Here is a 24,579-nt window from a genome sequence, read left to right as displayed (position 1 = left end):
GGGAAGTAGCTGCAGAAAGGTATAGGGAACCTGTACTATCTTTGCAACTCTCTTCAGTAAGTCTAAAATTAACTCAGCTAAAAAAAAAAAAAAAAAAAGAATTTTAGATTTAACAGGTGTATCAACTAATTATAATACATTTATTTATTTCTTATTTGAACAAAAATGCTCACAGTGGCTCATGACTGTAATCCCAGCATTTTGGGAGGCTGAGCTGGGTGGATCACTTGAAGTCAGGAGTTCGAGATCAGCCTGGCCAACATGGTGAAACTCTGTCTCTACTAAAAATACAAAACTTAGCCGGTGTGGTGGCATGTGCCTGTAATCCCAGCTACTCAGAGGGCTGAGGCAGGAGAATTGCTTGAAACCAGGAGTTGGCCGGGCGCGGCGGCTCAAGCCTGTAATCCCAGCACTTTGGGAGGCTGAGACAGGCGGATCACGAGGTCAGGAGATGGAGACCATCCTGGCTAACACGGTGAAACCCCGTCTCTACTAAAAAAATACAAAAAACTAGCCGTGCGAGGTGGCGGGCGCCTGTAGTCCCAGCTACACGGGAGGCTGAGGCAGGAGAATGGCGTAAACCTGGGAGGTGGAGCTTGCAGTGAGCTGAGATCCGGCCACTGCACTCCAGCCCGGGCGACAGAGCAAGACTCCGTCTCAAAAATAAATAAATAAATAAATAAATAAATAAATAAATAAATAAACAAACAAACCAGGAGTTAGAGGTTGCAGTGAGCCGAGATTGTGCCACTGCACTCCAGCCTGGCAAAAGAGCAAGACCCCATCTAAAAAAAAAAAAATGCTGCTAACAAAAAGAATCAGGAAACTTTAAAAACTGACTGGATGTTTGGTATTAAGAATTATTTCGGCCAGGCACGGTGGCTCACACCTGTAATCCCAGCACTTTGGGAGGCTCAGGCAGGCGGATCACGAGGTCAGGAGGAGATCGAGATCATCCTGGCTAACATGGTGAAACCCCGTCTCTACTAAAAACACAAAAAATTAGCCCGGTGTGGTGGCAGGCGCCTGTAGTCCTCCCAGCTACTTGGGAGGCTGAGGCAGGAGAATGGCGTGAACCCAGGACACGGAGCTTGCAGCAAGGTGACAGAGCGAGACTCCATCTCAAAAAAAAAAAAAAAATTATTTCTAATTTTGGAGGTGACATAATAGTATGGTCATGACTTTAAAGAGTCTACATTAAAATACTGAAGACAAATTTTATGTTTGTGATTTAAAAATAATCTGGGAGAAAGAGAAGTAAGTGGAGGTACAGATGAAACCTGATTGGCCATGAGTTGATAACTGTTGAAGTCAAGTGACAGGTACAAAGTGGTTCATTATATTTTCTCCACATTTGTATATGGTTGAGATTTCTCTAATTAAAAAAATGCATATATACACATGCATACACACATTCATATATAACTTAAAATTAAAAACATTCAACTAAAACTATTTCAGTAATTTCTCACTTTCAACTATGGGTTTGATATTTCTTTCCAACAAAGCTTCCCAGGTACTGGTGCAGCCCACAGCCTGTTAGGAAGCAGGCAAGCATGATCACCTGAGCTCTGCCTCGTGTCAGGTCAGCAGTGGCATTAGATTCTTACAGAAGCATGAACCCTACTGTGAACTACTTATGCAAAGGACCTAGGTTATGTGTACTTCATGAGAATATAATGTTTGATGATCTGAGGTGGAGCCATTTCATTCCAAAACCATCCCCCACAACCTGTAGAAAAATTGTCTTCCATAAAACTAATCCCCAAAAGGGGACCACTTAAAGTTCTTGGATAAAGCCTTGATTTACCAGTAGTTTTTCTTCTGTTTCTAAAAATATTTCTTAAACATCTTATTATAATAATTTTTTACAATATACATTTTTAAAATCCAAGACATAGCAAAATCATTTTAAAATAGATTCACAGTAATTTCCTCACCAAAACAATGGGATTTCAGAACTGTCACTTTAGCACATAGCTGGTGAACCTTTATTTAATAATTCACTTTGTGTACCATTAATATTTTTATTTATAATGTAAATAATTTAATTTCCCCACAGGCTAGAACCAAAGTGGCATGAAATTCCTTATATAACTGACATACAAAAATTGAGACTGACTGGTTCAACAAACAAATCTGGGCCACAGTTTAAGATTCCAACAATGAACAGTGTTGGAAGAGAATGGTATTTGAATATGGAATGGTGATAGAGTCACAGAAAGACAAGAACCAAGAAAACAATGGATTTCAGAGAGTTGAGGACTCTGAGTAACAGGACTATGAAGGCAGAAAAGCTACTGGACCCATTCATCCCTGAAAAAATACATGCATATAGAAAGAGGTATAAGGATTGCTCACATTAACGATACAGTTCATCTAGACTACAAAAAAGCATGCGATAGTTAAAAAGAACAAGGTCAAACATGTACTGACATGAAAAGCTTCCCACATAATCAACTTGCAAAATATGTATAGATGCTATTTGTATATGCTTCAAAACATGTACAAATTTAAACAGAGGCTGAAAGGATGACCAGAAACTTCTGAATAGTTTTTCAAATTTTGTTCTGAACACCTCAACTCTGTACTGTTTTGATATTTTATAATAAATATTATTTAACTAACTAAATGAAAGGGAAAGAAATTAAAGAATACCTATAGGAAAAATTGGGGGATAAGGAAATTACAGCTCCAATGTTTCATTTGTCCTTACCAGCAGAGATCAAAGCGATTTTGCAGACTGTAATTAATGTACTTTGAACACAAAGCTTTAATCACGTATCTAGTATTTGCTTATCTGTGTTTTTTAAAACAAAATTCAAACTAAATGGCCCAAAAGTAATAATGATATATGAAAATCTAAACTGTCAAGTTCTGTAAATAAAGACAATTAGTTGCCTCACAAAAGGCTATTCTTATTTAGGAAAGCATGTATCATAGGCCTCCTTTAATACTAAAACCAAATGGTTTAAAACATTTTATGAAAATAGCATTTTTAAGATACTCATCGACTGTATAGAGTTCAAGAAAATACCAAACTATATAACATCTGTCCCATTGAAAACTTGACTTGTTAAATACTTTATATACAACGAATTTCCTTAATAGCATAAAAAAGGATTTTAGGTTAAATCATAAAAATGCTGTCACAATCAGAATTAGTCTGATGCATTTCTTTTGAATTACAAGAATTATAAATTCCTTTTAAAATAGGCATAAATTGTGCTACTGTTCTCACAACTTCCTGGACAGCTAAAATGACAGTAATTTTTTATAGTTTTGAACAATTATTTGTATTCTTCAATGTAAACAACCAAAGAGAAATCCAACTATTATCTAGGAAAGAAAAAGGTAACTTTCCCCCCAAATTCATTCAATTATTGTAAGATTCTATGTAGCAACACTGAACCAACAAACCTAAGTTAGGAGCATTTGGTCAAGCTTTCCCTAGAGAACTTATTAAAAATATCATGCCTCCTAGAGGAGCAAAAACCAAAACACCCCTCTCCACAAGAAGCCTGAAAGTTACCTGAATTACAATAGCTAAATTCAAAGACACTTTGGGGATGTGAGGCACATCGGCCCAAGTCATTAGTACACAATATATTATAGAAAGAAAAAAACAAAGAACCTATGTTGGCAATGACAATAAATTTGGTTTCTTGGGCTCATTCTGACGAGGTTTTATGATTTTCGAGTCAAAGATGATAGATTATACATGCTATTTCTTAGCCCACAAACACTCGTAATATATAACACTTTGATTCACAGAGTGCAAAGAATAGAAAGTAACACTAGTGTCACTAACAAGTGAATTTCTCACGGGGCCATGAAGCTTAGCCTCTGTGAAGTCAAATTCCCCAGGTTCCTCTGTAAACCAAACTCAAGATTCACCTGTGACTCCCAGAGATAAGCCAAAAAGGTGTTAGTTGTGACACAGCACAGCAAAGAAAAAAAAAAAAAACCAAGAACATAGAAAGTTCTTGCCTAAGGAAGCAGTAAGGAAATGTTACAGAAAACCTAGTTCAGAAATATTCTTTACATTTGTCTACTATAAACTCTGTATGTCCGTGATATTGGACACTTACAAATCAAATGTCATAATGTCAGAAATGAGAAGTCAGCACAGAAAATAAGCACATTCTTGTTTATGAAATTCATCCAAAAGTTCCCAGAAACAATAATGGCATTGTACTTAAGGTAATATTACATAACTTATTTTACTTCATCTAAAAATGTATTCATGAAACTAATTTTAAAAATACATTCTCCTGATCATTTAGGTGAATGGACTATTTGTACATTTTATGTTTTATATATAACCTCTAATTTATCCTTTAGTAATATTAGAATACAGTGAGGCACAAGGAAACTTTCTGGAGTAATAGATTTTTGTTACCTTGACTGTGGTGACAGTTTCATGGGTGTATATATATTTCAAAACTCACCCAAGTGTACACATGTGTGGTTCACTGTGCATCAATGACGCCACAGTAAAGCTGTTACATTAAAAAAAAAAAGGAACTAGCCAACTCTTTACCTTACTTATACCTCAAAGGAGGTGAGGATGGGTTCTAGGAAAGTAGCAAGAAAATAAGCTTAAATATAATACCTAAGGGTGACGACGACCCAGTAAGATAAGAATGTATATACACTACTGATTTAAAAATTGATGGGGAACAAAAAACAGCTTATAAAGCTAATATACAAAACTCAAAGCTTTTGAAAAAATTCTTCCAAATATCTTACTATCAGTCATCAAAAACAACTAAATTTTAATAGTTAAGAATAGAACAAAAAAGTTCACTCCTAGACATTAAAAACATAAAGCGTTCAAAACTAATTTTTTCTTTTTTTTTACATTTTTTATAATCAGGCTTTTTCTTTTCACTCTACAGAAAAACTGCATTTAGCAATAGATTTTTAACTACCTGCTCATCTGTGATGCAGGTTAATTCTATATTTTTTTAAAAAAACAATTATATAAACTAAAGGACATGATGCATTCAAATTCTATTTTGATGTAATCTGTTTAGAAAATTCCCAATTTATTGAGAAAATAAAATCAGTATGTTTTATAACAAATTATTTACATTATAGCTGGCATCAAAAAAATGTATAGCAATCTGCATAATTCTTATATCTCCAAGGGAATCTAACATCAAGTGAGTTACATCAAATCAAATATTTTTAATGTTATATATTGACAGTACTTTCACAGTTCAATTTGGAGTAATACTGATCCAAAGCAGACAATCATGATATTAATACTTTTTTTTTTTTTTTTTTTTGAGACAGTTTCACTCTTGTTGCCCAGGCTGGAGTGCAGTGCCGTGATCTCAGCTCACTAGGTTCAAGCAATCCTCCCGCCTCAGTCTCCCAAGTACCCACCACCATGCCCAGCTAATTTTTGTATTTTTAGTAGAGGCAGGGTTTCACCATGTTGGCCAGGCTGGTCTTGAACTCCTGACCTCATGTGATCCTTCTGCCTCAGCCTCCCAAAGTGCTGGGATTACAGGCGTGAACCACTGCGCCCAGCCCTGAAAGGCAAATTTTAACAGAAAATTTAAATATATTCTAATGTCTTACAAGTTATCTTCTGCATTGTTATTCTAATTAACCAAATGAAAGAGTGTAGCATTATCACAATCACATTTCACGTTACCCAGAATCTACACATCTGTAATCAAACTAAAATAACAAGTAAGATAGCTCACTCACTAAAGGAGAATATAAGTATATAAGAAATGAACAGGATATTTATTTATGGGCTAAAGAAGAGGGAACAAAAATAGTTAACAAAATAACATAATAAAAAATGTAAAAGGCATGAAGAAAACACAAAAGTCAAGTGTATGAAACCTCTCACCTTTGAGTCAACCCCCATCCCAATCACACCCCCAGTTAGCAGGAAGAAGTTAGAGCAGTTGTCACACTTTTTCCATCTTCATTGGCCCACATCTTAAGATTAAGGTGTTATAAAACCCAAAGGAAGGGAATGAAACCATCATTGCAAAATTATAACTGGGACAGTGAAAGAGATCTGACCTAACCAACTCCATCTTGCTTCTCACATCCAAGCTGTCCTTATTCTTTCCTGGGTACAGGATTGAATTAACTTGGGGAGAATTTAGTTTACAGTTTGGAACAAAGATAACAGATCTTTCCCAAAACAAACACCCTTCTTGCCTGGGGACTAGACTGTTGTTGTAGGACTAACAAATTAGCCAAAAGATTATGATTTAAGACTCATGCAGCTGGAGGCTACAGATTCTGACCTTTCCCAAATTGCTCCTGAGGATAATATCACTACTGTGAAACTTAAGATTGACGCAGGATTTTTTGCTCTAAGCTTAGTTCAGCTAAATCCAGGTTCTTGTATCATGAACAGGAAAAATTAGGCAGGTGAACACACTGAAGGGTGACGAGGGCAGAATTCATTAGGTAAAAAGAGGGGGTCCCACCAGCAAGCTCCCACCTCACAGACTGAATACCAGGGCTCTCACACATGAGCTGAAGAGACCACGCGCTCCTCCCTTGCATAAAGCACGAATTCCTGGTAGCTCCACCCCATTTCCCCCAGTGCATGTGGGCCTCTAGTTCACTGTGGGCATGCCCAGGGAAGACCCTGTGCAGGTATATTCCCTTATCTGCACAAAAAAGTCCAATGTAAACACTTGTGGGTGGATCAAAGATTCTCCAGGGACCCTTCCTTATCTACCTCGGCATTTGTCTGCCTCCTGCCTCTATCAAGATCAGTGCTTGTTTTGCAGACCCTGCACCTGAATCAGCTGGCACCACCCAGATAGATAAACTGGCTCATCTGATCTGTGGGCCCCCAACCCAGTGCAAGAGGATAGCTTCAACTCTGTATGATTTTATCTCTGACCCAATCAATCGGCACTCCAGACTCACTGTTCCCAACCCAATAAATTTTTCTTAAAAACCCTGATCCCAAATGCTTGGAGAGATTGATTTGAATAATAATAAACTCATCTCTTGTACAGCCGACTATGTGTGAATTACTCTTTATTGCAATTCCCCTGTCTTGATAAATTGGCTCCGTCTAGGCAGCAGGCCTGGTGACATTGGGTAGTGTATTAGTCTGTTCTCACACTTCTATTAAAAAAACTACCTGAGACTGGGTAATTTTTGGAGAAAAGAGGTTTAATTGACTCACAGTTTGGTAGCCTTAACAGGAAACATGACTGGGAGGCTACAGGAAATGTACAATCATAGCAGAAGATGAACGAAAAGCAAGCACCTTTTTCACATAGCGGCAGGTGAGAGAGCAAGCCAAGGGGTGAAGCGCTACACACTTTTAAACCATCAGATCTTGTGAGAACTCACTATCATGACAACAGCAAGGGGGAAATCTGCCCCTATAATCCAGTCACCTCCCACCAGGCCCCTCCTCCAATTCGATATGAGATTTGGGTGGGGACACAAATCCAAACCGTATCAGGTGGTTACATGTAAATCCACCCTAACTCCTCTTTAACTGCCTTGGCATGAAAAGAAAAAAAAAATCACTGAAAGTTATAAAATTTTATCAAGCATTGTCAAGAAAGAAAGTGGGTAGATCAGTCAAATCAGTATTTTGATGCCCTGAGCAAGACACTATAGTGGAAAAAGTACATAAAATCCATTTTAAGTTTAGTCTTACTCATAAAATCCATTATGCATTGTTCTATGCTGAATGAATAACTTTTAGACGGCGATTATTATTTCTACTATTCTATAAGGTCCTTTATCTGGCTCCTTATTTCACCAGTATCATTACAAACTACCTATAATTCCTGTAAACCCAAAATAAAATTCTAAGCTCCCTGCCAACTAACTGGCCCCTTCCCTTGGCCAAGGGCATTCTAAAGTAAACCTGAAATATTAGTTCAGGCCATAATGGGAAAGGGTGGTCAGACATGCCTCATCATACCTTCTTCCCTTTGGAATTCAGGCACAACTGACCAGCATTAACATTAAAACAGAAACCTTAAAACTAACAGAACAGACTCTGTCTTACCATCTATTCTCTCCAAAAGCTGCTATCAGGAGATTTCATCTGCATAACAAGAACCTTCCTCTCCACAACCCCTTATCTTAACCCAGACACTCCCTTTTATTCATTTTAACTCTTTCAACCAACTGCCCATCAGAAAATCTTTGAATCCCCCTAAGACCTGGAACTCCTACCCTCCCCAATTTGAGTTCTCCCAGTTTTCCAGACTGAACCAGTGTACATCTTACATGCATTTACGGATGTCTTATGTCCCCTAAAATGTATAAGGCCAAGCTGTTGCCCAACCACCTAGGGCATATGATGTCGGGACCTCCTGAGATTTGTTTCACGAGCATGTCCTTAACTTTGACAAAAAACTGCTAAATTGATTGGTTGAGACTTGTCTCAGATAGTTTCTGGTTTACATTGCCAAATATTCTATACCCATCCATGCATCAGCAGCCATATACTCCCTCTATTTGGAATGTCCTTATTTACTTCATGGAGTAAGATTTTAAGACTCAGTTCAAATGTCATTTTGTTGAGGACACCTGTACCCCTGCCCCAGCTTTGCCTCTATGCTCCCTTGGCACTCTACGCAGTTTTTTATAGCAGAGTTCTTACTGTTGATACTGACAGCAAAGTCCTAAAGACATAGGATCATGCCAAGACACCCACATGCCTTCACTGTCTAACAATACCAGGCATTGATATCTACTTATTAAAGAAAAAAGGAAGAGAATAAAATGTGTAAACTGTGCTGACCAGCTAAAACCTGTATTCACAATTCATCTGACAATTTTTGTTTTACAAGGCAAACTGCCAATTTAGCCTTGGAGTCTGCGTACTAACCTCTTCAATTTCACAAAAACACATACAACTTCAACAAGTTTGAATGGATGAGCTTGTAAATTTAAATATCAGAATTCAGACCTGGGTTTATCCCAAGAAAATGAGGATACTCAGTGAGCATTAGTATAAACATGATTATTTGGAGGTGTTTATTTCTCCTTTATACCATTTTACAAAATCTCACCTAGTCATTTAAATTCTTCAATCCCAAAAAAAGTATTATTAAAAAGGCAGCAAAGTCCCGTTAATCCCACATTTGAAAGTCAAATGTTGATTTTCAAGTAAATACCTCTAAAAAACATGCTAAGGGAATGCTAACTGGTAATCAAAATGAAAACAAGCAAAAAAAAAAAAAAAAAAAAGGAAAATCCTTTGAGATACCCTAATTGATCTGAAGTCAATAAATTTGTCAGTATAAACACAAGTGTAATCTGGTCTCTTAAAAAATTTAACCTAAAAGGAGTTCTGAGGCTGTCTATACCTTCTTCTATTCCTTTCCCTGTACATATGTAAAAACTGCACCATTAAAATTACGTCAACTTTTTAACTTTTATTTTTATTGAAAGAATAAAATGCAGCTATCATATATGTGTACACTTTCTCAAAAGATGATAAATCTAACAAAACTGTTAACAAAAACTGTTGTTTTTGGAAGGTGATTCTCATGGCGACACTGTCTCTTTGCTTTTCAACCAGCTATGGTTTAATTTTTTTTTTGGGGGGGGGGAGTCTTGCTCTGTTTCCCAGGCTGGAATGCAGTGGCGTGATCTCAGCTCACTGCAAGCTCTGCCTCCCGGGTTCACACCATTCCCCTGCCTCAGCCTCCCGAGTAGCTGGGACTAGAGGCGCCCACCACCAGGCCTGGCTAATTTTTTTTTGTATTATTTTAGTAGAGATGGGGTTTCACCATGTTAACCAGGATGGTCTCGATCTCCTGACTTCGTGATCTGCCCGCCCTGGCCTCCCAAAGTGTTGGGGGTTTAATCTTTCAAAGAGCGAGTTATATTCAAAGAACTCCAAGCTATTGTTTTCCATTACACTTTCATCACAGCCATGACACATCATTTCAAACTATGTTCCCTAATAGGTTTATCTAGCCATCTTTCCTATAGTTTCAGTTCACTATGCAATTTTGTTTGTATAATAATATATTGCTTCATTATGTCGCAAATTATGAGAAATTACGTTAGTCTATCATCCCTCCATCCCCACATTGGTAGATCAGTTTCACTTCAAATCTCTATTGCTAGTTATTCACTGTGTGTGTGATGTGTGCGCGGTTCACACAACTCCTCAAGATGACTTGGGGCATGAATCATAGCTATATAAAAGAACTATGAACCGGCCAGGCGCAGTGGTTCACGCCTGTAATCCCAGCACTTTGGGAGGCCGAGAGGGGTGGATCACCTGGGGTCAGGAGTTCAAGACCAGCCTGATCAACATGGAGAAACCCCCGTCTCTACTAAAAATACAAAATTAGCCGGGCGTGGTGGTGCACACCTATAATCTCAGCTACTCAGGAGGCAGAGGCAGGAGAATCGCTTAAATCCGGGAGGTGGAGGTTGTGGTGAGCTGACATTGCGCCACAGCACTCCAGCCTGGCCAACAAGAGTGAAACTCCATCTCCAAAAAAAAAAATAAAAATAAAAAAAGCACTATTATACCTAAAAAAAAAAAAAGAACCAATACACCTTTAAGAACTATGAACCAATACACCGTTAGTTCAGAGATAATAATTACCTTGCCACCATACAGTCTGTTAAACAAGCAGGAGGCCATTAGCCTGAGGCTGTCCTAAGTAACAAACTGCAAGCTAATTTTGTAACAAATAGCCAGTTTCAACCAATCACAGTCAAGCTTTAACCAATCACAAGCAGCTAACATGCCACCATGCCCAAATACTTCCTGTGTCTGATGTACCCAACTGAATATCTGAACATGGGATTTAAGACTTAGTTTTATAAAATGACTGCCTCTGGGAAGCACACACACAAAAATGAGAAGGGATGAGACAAGGCAATGATGCTTTTAATGCTTTGATACGACCTGATTTTTAGGACTATGTAAACATAAAACTTAAAAAAAATTAGAAAGAATGCTTTATATTTTTTGGGAGGTAGGATAGGAGTTCCTGAACTAGGCCCCATTTTGCCAGGGTCCTATTCCCTGTTTCATACATTTCTAACCTGCCTTCGCCTCCTGAAGTGAAGTCTTTCTTCCGGTTTTCTTGGTTCATCCTTATCTCTGCTCTTTAAATTTCTAAGACAGAAGTCAGTATCAGCATTACCTGGAATTTGCAAGAAATGCACATTCTCAGGTTTCATCTTGAGATCTACTGAATGAGACAATAGGATTGGGGGGCCAGGAATCTGTGTTATAAGAAGCTCTCCAGATTTTTCTGGTGTAACTTAAAATTTGAGAACTACTGCTATAATGGTTTAACATTCTTCTTTTTCTGATTTCTTCCACAAAGCCTACATCCTCTCAATTTCCACACAAACACCTATGAAAGTACACAGCCCATGCAGAAGATACAGTCTGCGTAAAAGAAATACCATAAATACCTGGGGAAAGGGGGCAATTATCATAAACACTATTCTGCTCTCAAATGCCATGAATTTCTAGATGTTTAATAATAAATCTGAAACGTTTTAAGTGGTTAATGAAAAGAAATAGCATGGAAGGGATGTCCCTGAGTCCTTTTCAACAAATAAGAATCACTCTCTTTCTTACCTGCAAGGTAAAACAAAGACATCTATCTTAATACTAAAAAGATGGGTGTACTTACAATACCACTCACTTTTGACCGCTTTGATTCATGCTCTCTTAATTCTTACAATCAAATAAAACCACAGAAGGCTTTCTGTGGCACATGTTCATAAACACTAATAAAACAGAGCTTCTAAGGATCATTTTTAAATTGTTTTTTAAAATCAAATATATTTTAAATCAAAACTTTTAAAATCAGATTTACAATAGCCCAGGAAGATGGGGAGAAACCAGCACAAAAAGGCTGAAAATTGCAAAAACCAGAAAGCCTCTTCTCCTCCAAAGGATCACAACTCCTCGCCAGCAAGGGAACAAAACTGGGCAGAGAATGAGTTTGACGAATCAGAAATAGGCTTCAGAGGTGCGTAATAACAAACTCCTCTGAGCTAAAGGAGCATGTTCTAACCCAATGTAAGGAAGCTAAGAACCTTGAGAAAAGGTTGGATGAATTGCTAACTAGAATAACCAGTTTAGAGAAGAAAATAAATGACCTGATGGAATTGAAAAACAGCATGAGAACTTCATGAAGCATACACAAGTATCAATAGTTGAACTGATCAAGCGGAAGAAGCATACACAAGTATCAATACACAAGTATCAATAGCTGAACTGATCTTCAGAGATTGAAGATCAACTTAATGAAATAAACAAGATTAGAAAACAAAGAATAAAAAGGAACAAACAAAGCCTCCAATAAATACAGGACTATGTGAAAATACCAAACCTACGTTTGGTGTACTTGAAAGTGATGGCGAGAATGGAACCCAAATTGGAAAACACTCTTCACGATATTATCTAGGAGAACTTCGCCAACCTAGCAAGACAGGTCAACATTCAAATTCAGGAAATACAGAGACCACCACAAAGATATTCGTCAAGAAGAACAACCTCAAGACACATAATTGTCAGATTCACCAAGGTTGAAATGAAGGAAAAAATGTTCAGGGCAGTCAGAGACAAAGGGAAGCCTATGAGACGAAGAGCAGATCTCTCTGCAGAAATCCTACAAGCCAGAAGAGAGTAGGGGACAATATTCAATATTCTTAAAGAAAAGAGGCTGGCCCGGGCGCGGTGGCTCACGCCTGTAATCCCAGCACTTTGGGAGGCTAAGGCAGATGGATCACGAGGTCAGGAGATCGAGACCATCCTGGCTAACACGGTCAAACCCCGTCTCCACTAAAAATACAAAAAAATCAGCTGGGTGTGGTGACGCTTGCTTATAATCTCACCTACTTGGGAGGCTGAGGCAGGAGAATTCCTTGAACTTGGGAGGTGGAGGTTGCAGTGAGCCGAGATGGTGCCGCCGCACTCCAGCCTGGGTGACACAGCAAGACTCTGTCTCCAAAAAAAAAAGAAAAAAAAAAAAAAGAGGCCTTGCCTTGCACAGTGGCTTATGCCTGTAATCCCAGCACTTTGGGAGGCTGAGGCGGGCGAGGAGATTGAGACCATCTTGGCCAACATAGTGAAACCTCGTCTCCACTAATATAAAAAAAAAAAACAAAAACAAAACAGCCCGGCGTGGTGGCACGTGACTATAATCCCAGCTACTTGGGAGGCTGAGGCAGGGCAATCACTTGAACTCAGGAGGCGGAGGTTGCAGTGACCTGAGATCGTGCCACTGCATTCCAGTCTGGCAACAGAGCAAGACTGTGTCTCAAAAAAAAAGAATTTTCAACCCTGAATTTCATATACAGCCAAACTAAGCTTTGTAAGCAGAGGAGAAATAAAATCCTTACAGACAACCAAATGCTGAGAGATTTTGTCACCACCAGGCCTGCTTTACAAGAGCTCCCAAAGGAAGCACTAAACATGGAAAGGAACAATTGGTACCAGCCATTGAAAAAGCATACCAAATTGTAAAGAACATCAACACTATGAAGAAACCGCATCAACTAACGGGCAAAATAACCAGCTAGCATAATAATGACAGTATCAAATTAACACATAAATATATTAGCCTCAAATGTTAATGGGCTAAATGCCCAGTTAAAAGACACAGACTGGCAAATTGGACAAAGAGTCAAGACTCATCAGTCTGTTGTATTCAGGAAATCCATCTCACATGCAAAGACACACGTAAGCTTAAAATAAAGGGATGGAGGAATATTTACCAAGGAAATGGAAAGCAAAAAAAAAAAAGCAGGAGTTGCAATCTTAATCTCTTATAAAACAGACTTTAGGCCGGACGCTATGGCTCACGCCTGTTATCCTAGCACATTGGGAGGCCGAGGCAGGCGGATCGCGAGGTCAGGAGTTTGAGACCAGCATGGCCAATATGGTGAAACCCTGTCTCTACTAAAAACATGAAAATTAGCCGGGCATGGTGGTCGGCACCTGTAATCCCAGCTACTGGGGAGGATGAGGCAGGAGAATCTCTTGAAACCAGACGGCTGAGGCTGCAGTGAGCCGAGATTGCACTGCACTAAAAATTAAAAAAAAAAAAAAAAAAAAGACTTTAAACCAACAAAGGTCAAAAGAGACAAAGAAGGGCATTACATAATGGTAAAGGGATCAATGCAGCAAGAAGAGCTAACTATCTTAAATATAAATGCACTCAATACAGGAGCACCCAAATTCATAAAGCAAGTTCTCAGAGACCTACAAAGAGACTTAGACTCCCACACAATAATAGTGGGAGACCTTAACTCCCCACTGTCAATATTGGACAGATCAATGAACAGAAAATTAACAAGGATATTCAGGACTTGAACTCAGCTCTGCACCAAGAGGATCTAATAAACATCTACAGAACTCTCCACCCCCAAATCAACAGAATATACATTTTTCAGAGCACCTCATCACAATTATTCTAAAATTGACCACATAATTGGAAGTAAAACACTCCTCAGTAAATGCAAAAGAATGGAAATCATAACAGTCTCTCAGACCACAGCACAATCAAATTAGAACTCAGGATTAAGAAACTCACTCAAAACCGCACAACTACACGGAAACTGAACAACTTGCTCCTGGAATGACTACTGGGTAAATAACAAAATGAAGGCAGAAATAAAGATGTTCTTTGAAACCAATGAGAACGAAGACACAATGTCCCAGAATCACTGGAACACATTTAAAGCAGTGTGTAGAGGGAAATTTATGGCACTAAATGCCCAGAAAAGAAAGCAGGAAAGATCTAAAATTGAGACCCGAATATCAAAATTAAAAGAACTAGGGAAGCAACAGCAAACAAATTCGAAAGCTAGCAGAAGACAAGAAATAACTAAGATCAAAGCAGAACTGAAGGAGATAGAGACACAAAAAACCCTTCAAAAAAATCAATGAAGCTAGGAGCTGGTTTTTTGAAAAGATCAACAAAACAGACCACTAGCCAGACTACTAAAGAAGAAAGGATAAAAGAGTCAAATGGGTGCAAAAAAAAAAAAAATGATAAAGGGAATATCACCACTAATACCACAGAAATACCAACTACCATCAGTGAATACTATAAACACCGCTACACAAACTAGAAAATCTACAAGAAATGGATACATTCCTGGACACATCCACCCTCCCAAGTCTAAACCAGGAAGCAGTCAAATTCCTGAATAGACCAATAACAAGTTCTGAAATGGAGGCAGTTATTAACAGCCTGCCAACCAAAAAATGTCCAGGACCAGAGGGGTTCACAGCCGAATTCTACCAGAGGTACAAAAACGAGCTGGTACCAATGCTTCTGAAACTATTCCAACCAACAGAAGAAGTGGGAATCCTTCCTAACTCATTTTATGAGGCCAGCATCATCCTGATACCAAAACCTGGCAGAGACACAACACAAAAAGAAAATTTCAGGCCAATATCCCTGACGAACATCGATGCAAAACTCCTCAATAAAATACTGGCAAACCGAATCCAGCAGCACATCAAAAAGCTTATTCACCAAGATCAAGTCAGCTTTATACCTGGAATGCAGGGCTGGTTCAACATATGCAAATCAATAAATGGAATCCATCACATAAACAGAAACAATGACAAAAACCACATGATTATCTCAGTAGATGCAAAAATGGCCTTCGACAAAATTCAACACATCTTCATGCTAAAAACTCTCCATAAACTAGGTATCGATGGAATGTATCTCAAAATAGTAAGAGCTATTTATGACAAACCCACAGCCAATATCATACTGAATGGGCAAAAGCTAGAAGCATTCCCTTCAAAAACCGGCACAAGACAAGGATGTCCTCTCTCACCACTCCCGTTCAACACAGTATTGGAAGTTCTGGCCAGGGCAATCAGGCAAGAGGAAGAAATAAAGGGTATTCAAATAGGAAAAGAGAAAGTCAAATTGTCCCTGTTTGCAGATGAGATGATTGTACATTGAGAAAACCCCATCGTCTCAGCCCAAAATCTCCTTAAGCTGATAAGCAACTTCAGCAAAGTCTCATGACACAGAATCAGTATGCAAAAATCATAAGCATTCCTACACACCAATAACAAACAGAGAGTCAAATCATGAATGAACTCCCATTCACAACTGCTACAAAGAGAATAAAATACCTAGGAATCCAACTTACAAGGGACATGAAGGACCTCTTTAAGGAGAACTACAAACCACTGCTCAAAGAAATAAGAGAGGACACAAACAAATAGAAAAGCATTCCATGCTCATAGACAGGAAGAATCAATACCATGAAAATGGCCATACTGCCCAAAGTAATTTATAGATTCAATGCTATCCCCATCAAGCTACCACTGACTTTCTTCACATAATTCGAAAAAACTACTTTAAGCTTCATATGGAACCAAAAAAGAGCCGGTATAGCAAAGACCATCTTAAGCAAAAAGAACAAAGCTGGAGACATCAAACTACCTCACTTCAAACTATACTACAAGGCTACAGCAACCAAAACAGCATGGTACTGGTACCAAAACAGATATATAGACAAATGGAACAGAACAGAGGCCTCAGAAATAACACTACACATCTACAACCATCTGATCTTTGACAAACTTGACACAAACAAGCAATGGGGAAAAGATTCCCTATTTAATAAATGGTGTTGGAAAAACTAGCTAGCCATATGTGAAACTGTACCCTTTCCTTACACCTTATACAAAAATCAATTCAAGATGGATTAAAGACTTAAACTAAGGCCTAAAACCATAAAGAATCCTAGAAGAAAACCTGGGCAATACCATTCAGGACATAGGCATAAGCAAGGACTTCATGTTTAAAACACCAAAAGCAATGGCAACAAAAGCCAAGATTGACAAATGGGATCTAATTAAACTAAAGAGCTTCAGGACAGCAAAAGAAACCACCATAAGAGTGAACAGGAAACCTACAGAATAGGAGAAAACTTTTGCAATCTATCCATCTGACAAAGGGCTAATATCCAGAATCTACAAAGAACTTAAACACATTTACAAGAAAAAAACAACCCCATCAAAAAGTGGGCAAAGGATATGAACACATACTTCTCAAAAGAAGACATTTATGCAGCCAACAGACTATGAAAAAATGCTCATCATCACTGGTCATTAGAGAAATGCAAATCAAAACCACAATGAGACACCATCTCATGCCAGTTAGAATGACAATCATTAAAAAGTCAGGAAACAACAGATGCTGGAGAGGATGTGTGGAGAAATAGGAACGTTTTTACACTGTTGGTGGGAGTGTAAATTAGTTCAACCATTCTGGAAGACAGTGTAGCAACTCCTCAAGGATCTAGAACTAGAAATACCATTTGACTCAGCAATCCCATTACTGGGTATATACCCAAAGGATTATAAATCATGCTACTATAAGGGCACATGCACATGTATGTTTACTGCAGCACTATTCACAATAGCAAAGACTTGGAACCAACCCAAATGTCTATCGATGATACACTGGATAAAGAAAATGTGGCACATACACACCATGGAATACTATGCAGCCATAAAAAAGGGTAAGTTTATGTCCTTTGCAGGGGCATGGATGAAGCTGGAAACTGTCATTCTCAGCAAACTATCACAAGAACAGAAAACCAAACACCGCATATTCTCACTCATAAGTGGGAACTGAACAAGGAGAACACACGGACACAGGGAGGGGAACATCACACACTGGGACCTGTTGCGGGGTGGGGGTTTAGGGGAGGGATAGCATTAGGAGAAATACCTAATGTAGGTGACGGGCTGATGGGTGCAGTAAACCACCATGGCACGTGTATACCTATGTAACAAAACTGCACATTCTGCACATGTACCCCAGAACTTAAAGTATAATTAAATAAACAAGTAAATAAGAAACTAGCAGAGAAACTTACTGTTACAATCATTCTTCATGTAATCCCAACCAAACAGCAGCTAATTGTGAAGTCAAGTCCCATAGACTATATAGATGCTCGCTGACTTATGATGGGGTAGTGTCCTGACAAATCCGTTGTAAGGTAAAAATACCATTAGTGGAAAATAATTTAATACACTTCACCTACCCAAGATCATAGCTTAGCCTATGCTACCTTAAACATACTCAGAACACTCACATTAGCCTACAGACAGGCAAAATAACACTGGCAACACAGTATACTGTGTTGTAGAGTACTGTGTGGTACAGTAGAGTACTGTGACTGAGTGGCTGAGTGGGACCCAGCCACTGCCCAGCATCACAAGAGGCTATCGCACTGTGTATCACTAGCCTAGGAAAACATCACAATGCAAAGCACAGTTTCTACTAAATGTGTTTCACTTTTGCACCCCTGTAAAAGTAAGAATATCTTAAGTCCAACCATCGTTAAGTGGGGGACCATCTGTCCTTTTTTTTAAAAGAGATGACAAAGAAACTGAAACAAGCAGAAATTAATGTTTGTTTATACTAATTTCCAAAAATAATTTTCCTACTTAAAAAAGAAAGAGAGAAGTCTTATTGCACCTACACTGACTGTTCTCCAAAGCTCAGACTTCAGCAGCCATTTGTTATTCCTTCCACAAATACTCTATGTTCCAGAGCTTCAGCATTGCCAAATTCAAAACCTAATCTCAAGTCTGACCACCTCTGCCTTTCACCACAGTCACATATTTACAACTGCCTACAGCGCATCTCCATTTGGACACTTTTCCATTAGTCTATTCTTAACAAATCCTTGTCATTATCTTTCCTTTCCTAATGTCATCGGGATACTACCATCCTCAGACAAAAATCATAGAAATCAGATGGCAGCAAATATGACAGAGTAGAGAACGCCAATGGTCTAACCTTCCAAAAAGCAACAAATAAACTGGCAAAAATTGTCAGATTCAACTTTCTCAAAACTCCAGAAACTAATGGAAAGCTTACAGCAACCAGGTAAATGTTTAGCCAAGAAAAGAACTAAATCTCAGTAGGATAGTGGCTTTTTAACTCACTCTTATCTACTTCCATGTTCCCCAGATGAGCAGTGCCATTGAAGACATCAGCCCATACTCCTGGTAGACATAATCAGTACCAGAGGGAACTGAATAGGCCTAATAAAAATTTTAAAAAATGGGGTTGTTATGACTTATTTGATGATTTCCTGGAGGAACAGCTCAAAGGGCCTGGCAGTGGCCTTGAAGACATCAGCCCATACTCCTGGTAGACATACTCAGTACCAGAGGGAACTGAATAGGCCTTATTCTTTAATAAAAAGAAAAAAAAATTGGGGTTGTTTGTTATGACTTATTTGGTGATTTCCTGGAGGAACAGCTCAAAGGGACTGCCTTTCTCCTGCTTGACTCAGAACTCTCCCAGGGCTGAGGGGGCTATTTGGGAAACTTCAACAAAAATATGTAAGGCAAATACATTAGTCAGTGCTGCCTGGGGCAAGGGTTATTGGGGGAAAACAACAGACTAACCAAAAGATCTGGGAGGAAAGCTGGTGAATAAGATGCTCTGGCAAATAAGGGCTTTGAAAACCACCCACATATTTCTGGAAATCTAAAAAGTCATACACACGGCTACATGACTAAAATGTTAAGGAAGTTTGGATTCTATCATCACTGCTTAGAGGAGATTCCCCCCAGGAGAGCTGCCTCAACAGGAACATCTACAAACTATGTTTTAAGAACAAGACATACATTTTTATCATATTAAGCCACTAAGACTTTGGAATTATTTGTTATAGAAGCTGCCACTAATTACTTGAATAATACAGACTTGAAGCAATCTAAAAGACGTGTATGCCATTTTGCTGGAAAATAATAGAGAACTTATTAAAAGAAAAATGCGTAACTTTATACTATGTTCTGTTCAATTAGGATCTCAGCAAGTATACTTTCCTTATATCATTGAATTGCTAACAACAGTAAACAGAAAAAAGAAAAAAAGCAGGTTGTTTACATATGTGTATATATTTTTCAATAATTTACTTTGAGCCTTACACTGTAACAATTTTAAAGCTGCACGAATCAAATTTTTATAAGTTGACGTATTTTAAATTAATTACAGAATGAAATAGTTTATTCCTAAGAAGTCTGCTAAAGTTAAAAATCTCCTATTAGTCCTATTTTATCACAGTTTAAGGTCATATTCTATACACTGGGTTTCTTATAGTGATCATGGTCTATATTATTTTTTAATCATTTTTTTCCAATGACATTGGTCATGCGTATTTCCATTTCAAAGAATTACTCAAAAACATGGGGAAACTCGCTGGGTGCAGTGGCTCACATCTGTAATCCCAGCACTTTGAGAGGCTGAGGCGGGTAGATCACCTGAGGTCAGTCTGAGACTAGCGTGGCCAACATGGTGAAACCCCATCTCTATTAAAAATACAAAAATTAGCCAGGCGTGGTGGCAGGTGCCTGTAATCCTAGCTACTCAGGAGGCTGGGGCACGAGAATCGCTTGAACCCGGGAGACAGAGATTGCAGTGAGCCAAGATTGCGCCACTGCACTCCAGCCTGGGCAACAGAGTGAGACTTTGTCTCAAAAAAACAAACAAACAAACAAAAAACATGGGGAAACTAAGATGTTTATAGGATCAGAAGAAATGGAAACATTAAACAACAACAAAAAAGGTTCATGGGTAAAAGCTTTTATATTCTATATTCGTGGAAATAAAACTGTTAGCCTGCTAAAAGTGCTCTCTCAATTAACCTAGCCCCCAAAAGAAAATTTTAAGACAAGTAACCTAGCAATGATTGTATTTCTATAAGGATTCCCAGGGTTCTGACTAACTACAAGGTCAGAACCCCAATATACAACCCATCTTTTTTGTCAGGAAATAGAAGGGAACTGTCATAGCAAGGATACCACATACAGAAGTCTAACTTGAAAAAGTCTAGAGAATGTAAAAACAATCAACTTAGGAAGCTAGTAAAATGATGACTTTTGAAATTCTTTTAGTTCTCTACTAGACAATTAGTGTCCAGAGTCAATTGTCAGTATCCCAGGGATAGCGATTATACACAGCAAGGCAATCCACTAGGGTAAGGGGAAAAATAATAGAATTCCTATTTAAAATTTCTGGTTAGAAAACCAAACACTGAATGTTCTCACTTAAAAGTGGGAGGTGAATAATGAGAACACATGGACACAGGGAGGGGCCTGTCAGGGGGTGGGGGGCTGGGGGAGGGATGGCATTAAGAGAAATACCTAATGTAAATGATGAGTTGATGGGTGCAACAAATCAACATGGCACATGTATACCTATGTAACAAACCTGCATGTTGTGCGCATGTACTCCAGAACTTAAAGTATAATTAAAAAAAAAATTCACTCCAAAATATATGTATATATAAAAAAAATTTAAAAAGAGGAATTTTTTTATTAATATTTATAGATTATCTTTAACATCCTTATGACTGTGTAACATACCGTCTAGGTCATGTAGAATACATGCAATAAATAATATGAGGGAAAAACAGAAGTTATCCTACTCCCCTGCACTGAAGAAAACTCCACCTATACCCCTGTATTTGCTTTTGATGTATGGTATTTATATGTGCTACAGTTTGATATGTCAGTTAAATGGATTTAAATTTATGTTATCTAGTTTAATTAAACTGACCCCTAAAATGCACAGATAACTTCAAAAGATGCCCATAAGAAATGTTCTAAGACAATATTAATAATGCAAGCACAAGCAAAAGAAGAAAACAGTGGAGAATACTTTTCCAACTATTAGTGCAAGCTCATCAGCCACATTAATGAGGTAAAAACAATGGCAATAATGTACACCTGATATGGTGGGAATGGCACTTTACCTCTATGGTTTTCCTCCCAACAACTCATAACCCCAATTTTTTCATGAGAAAGACATTAGGCTGGGCGCGGTGGCTCAAGCCTGTAATCCCAGCACTTTGGGAGGCCGAGACGGGCGGATCACGAGGTCAGGAGATCGAGACCATCCTGGCTGACACGGTGAAACCCCGTCTCTACTAAAAAAATACAAAAAACTAGCCGGGCGAGGTGGCAGGCGCCTGTAGTCCCAGCTACTCGGGAGGCTGAGGCAGGAGAATGGCGTGAACCCGGGAGGCGGAGCTTGCAGTGAGCTGAGATCCGGCCACTGCATTCCAGCCTGGGCGGCAGAGCGAGACTCTGTCTCAAAAAAAAAAAAAAAAAAAAAAAAAAAAAAAAGAGAAAGACATTAGACAAATCCCAATTGAGGGACATTCTACAAAATACTATGTGTACCTTCAAAACTGTCAAGGTCATCAAAAACAGGGAAAGACTGAGAAACTGTCACTGCCTAGAGGGCTAAGGTGACATGACAACTAAATATAATGTGATCTCCTGGGTGGAATCCGGGAACAGAAAAAGGTCATTAGGCTAATGACCTAAGTTAATGTGAATAAAAGACTAAATGTGAACAAGAATGGACTTTAGTTAGTAATAATGTGTCAATATTAGTTCATTAGTTATGACAAATGTACCATACTTTTTAAAAAAGTGGCAATATAATTAAGTCTAAAAACAACCTAAAACTTTCAAAAATATCAAGAAGACTACTTGGAATGCAAATTGATATCTACTGTTATTAATGAATACTCCCCACTAGGTAATGTATCATGCTTCAGATATCAGCTAATGATAAGACAGTTCAGAATTTATAATATATATACACATGATTAATATATGCTCCAAAAGTTTAGAGACTACAATTCTAGAAAATAAGTAGTCACCATATAAATAACTAGATGTGATACTACTGTGTCCATATATCCCCAGTTACTTATTGTATATACACTAAATATCAAGTGCTAGGGATATAAAGATGATCTCACAATTTCTGATTTAAAGCAGCTTATAATTTAGTGGAAAAACACACAAGTAATAAGGCAGTTAATCACCACACAATATAATGAAGAGCAGCAAGTGCATAATAACTGCCACAAATAGAAATGAACAGAGTTCAATAGGAGCACTTGGGCTGAGAAATGAGGCATGGGGCAGAAAAGGTTTCCAGGAAAATGTGCCATCTAAGCTGAATCTAAAAGGATAAGAAGTTGGCCAAGCTAAATCAAAGGAAGGTGTTCAAGAAACAAGGACCAGTAGGCACAGGAGTCCAGAGCTACACTGTCCAATAGAGAAGCCACAAACCAAGATGACTACTGAGCACTTGAAACATGATTACTGAGACTGAACGAGGAACTCAATTCTTGATTTCATTTTAATTTAAATTTTAATTTTAAAACCGAAGCAATTCAGCACAGAAAATATATTAATGCTCCCCAAACTGACCTCTATAGTTTAATTCAATTCCAATCAAAATCCCAGATATGTTTTTTGTAGATAAAGACAAGCTTATTATAAAATATATAGTGGAAAATAAAGGTTCTAATATAGCCAAAACAATTCTGAAATAGATGAATTAAGTGAAAAGAGTAACTCTGATGTTAAGGATTAATGTATTGCCACAGGAAACAAGACAGTGTGACAGCTAATAGACATGGAATAGAAAGAAAACACTAGGCTGACAAATATGCCTAACTGATTTTTTACTAAGGTACCCAAGTAATTAAATGCAGGAGAAATAGTCTTTTAACAAATTATGCTGAAGCAACTGGATATCCCTAAGCAAAACTAAATAAATAAGTAAACCTTGACCTAAAACTTTGAATCATATGGAAAAGTTAATTCAAAATAGATCATGGGCTTAAATGTAAAACATAAAATTATCAAAAATAAAAACAAAACAGGAGCAAATCTTCAGGACCTAGAAGTAGGTAAAGAGTTCTTATACTTGACACCAAAAGAATAACCCCAAAAACAAAAAAATGATAAATTGGGTTTCATCAAAATTTAAAACTTCTGCTTCGAAAAAGACTTAAAAGGATAAAAACAAAAAAAAAACCAAAAAAAAAACCAAAAAAAGCTACAGACTAGGAGAAAATATTTGCAAACCACATAAATGACAAAGGGCTAGTATTTAAAGGTATCAAAAATTCTCAAAATAGGAAAAAGAAAAAATCCAATTGGAAAATGGGCAAAATGAGCAGACATTTCACCAAAGACAATATAAAGGTGAAAAATAAGCAGCACAAAATGTTCATCATCAACTGTAGTCATTAGTGTCAGGCCTCTTTACCTAAGCTAAGCCATCATATCCCCTGTGACCTGCATGTATACATCCGGATGGCCTGAAGCAACTGAAGATTCACAAAAGAAGTGAAAATAGCCTTAACTGATGACAATCCACCATAGTGATTTTTCTGCCCCACCTTAACTCATCAATGTACTTTGTAATCTCTCCCACCCTTAAGAAGGTTCTTTGTAATTCTCCCCACCCTTGAGAATGTACTTTGTGAGATCCCACTGCCTATCCCAAAACCTATAAGAACTAATGATAATCCCACCACCCTTTGCTGACTCTTTTCGGACTCAGTCCGGCAGCACCCAGGTGAAATAAACAGCCTTGTTGCTCACACAAAGCCTGTTTGGTGGTCTCTTCACACGGACTTGCGTGACAATTGGTGCCGAACACCCGGGTCAGAGGGACTCCTTCGGGAGACAAGTCTGCTGTCCTCACCCTCATTCCGTGAAGAGATCCACCTACGACCTCAGGT

General features: G+C 38.2%; 1 protein-coding gene and 1 long non-coding RNA gene across 3 annotated transcripts in view; one reads left to right on the top strand and one right to left on the bottom strand.

Annotated features, from left to right (window-relative positions):
* The window catches only part of LOC105475554 (uncharacterized), a 118,812-nt gene extending 111,900 nt beyond the window's left edge, over window positions 1-6,912 (top strand). Inside the window, exon 5 of one of the 2 annotated variants that reach the window (XR_983450.2) lies at window positions 6,777-6,912. This is a non-coding gene — a long non-coding RNA (uncharacterized lncRNA). Of the gene's footprint in view, window positions 1-2,062; window positions 2,190-6,776 lie in introns of those variants that run through there. The other variant, XR_983448.3, reaches the window with a different exon arrangement.
* Window positions 1-24,579, bottom strand: part of LOC105475557 (succinate dehydrogenase complex assembly factor 3) — a 74,792-nt gene that overhangs the window by 7,032 nt on the left and 43,181 nt on the right. The gene's annotated exons all lie outside the window — the stretch shown is intronic.

This window comes from Macaca nemestrina, chromosome 4, assembly GCF_043159975.1.
Source record: "Macaca nemestrina isolate mMacNem1 chromosome 4, mMacNem.hap1, whole genome shotgun sequence".
Classification (NCBI taxonomy): domain Eukaryota; kingdom Metazoa; phylum Chordata; class Mammalia; order Primates; family Cercopithecidae; genus Macaca; species Macaca nemestrina.
This window is presented reverse-complemented; position numbering and strand designations above follow the sequence as displayed.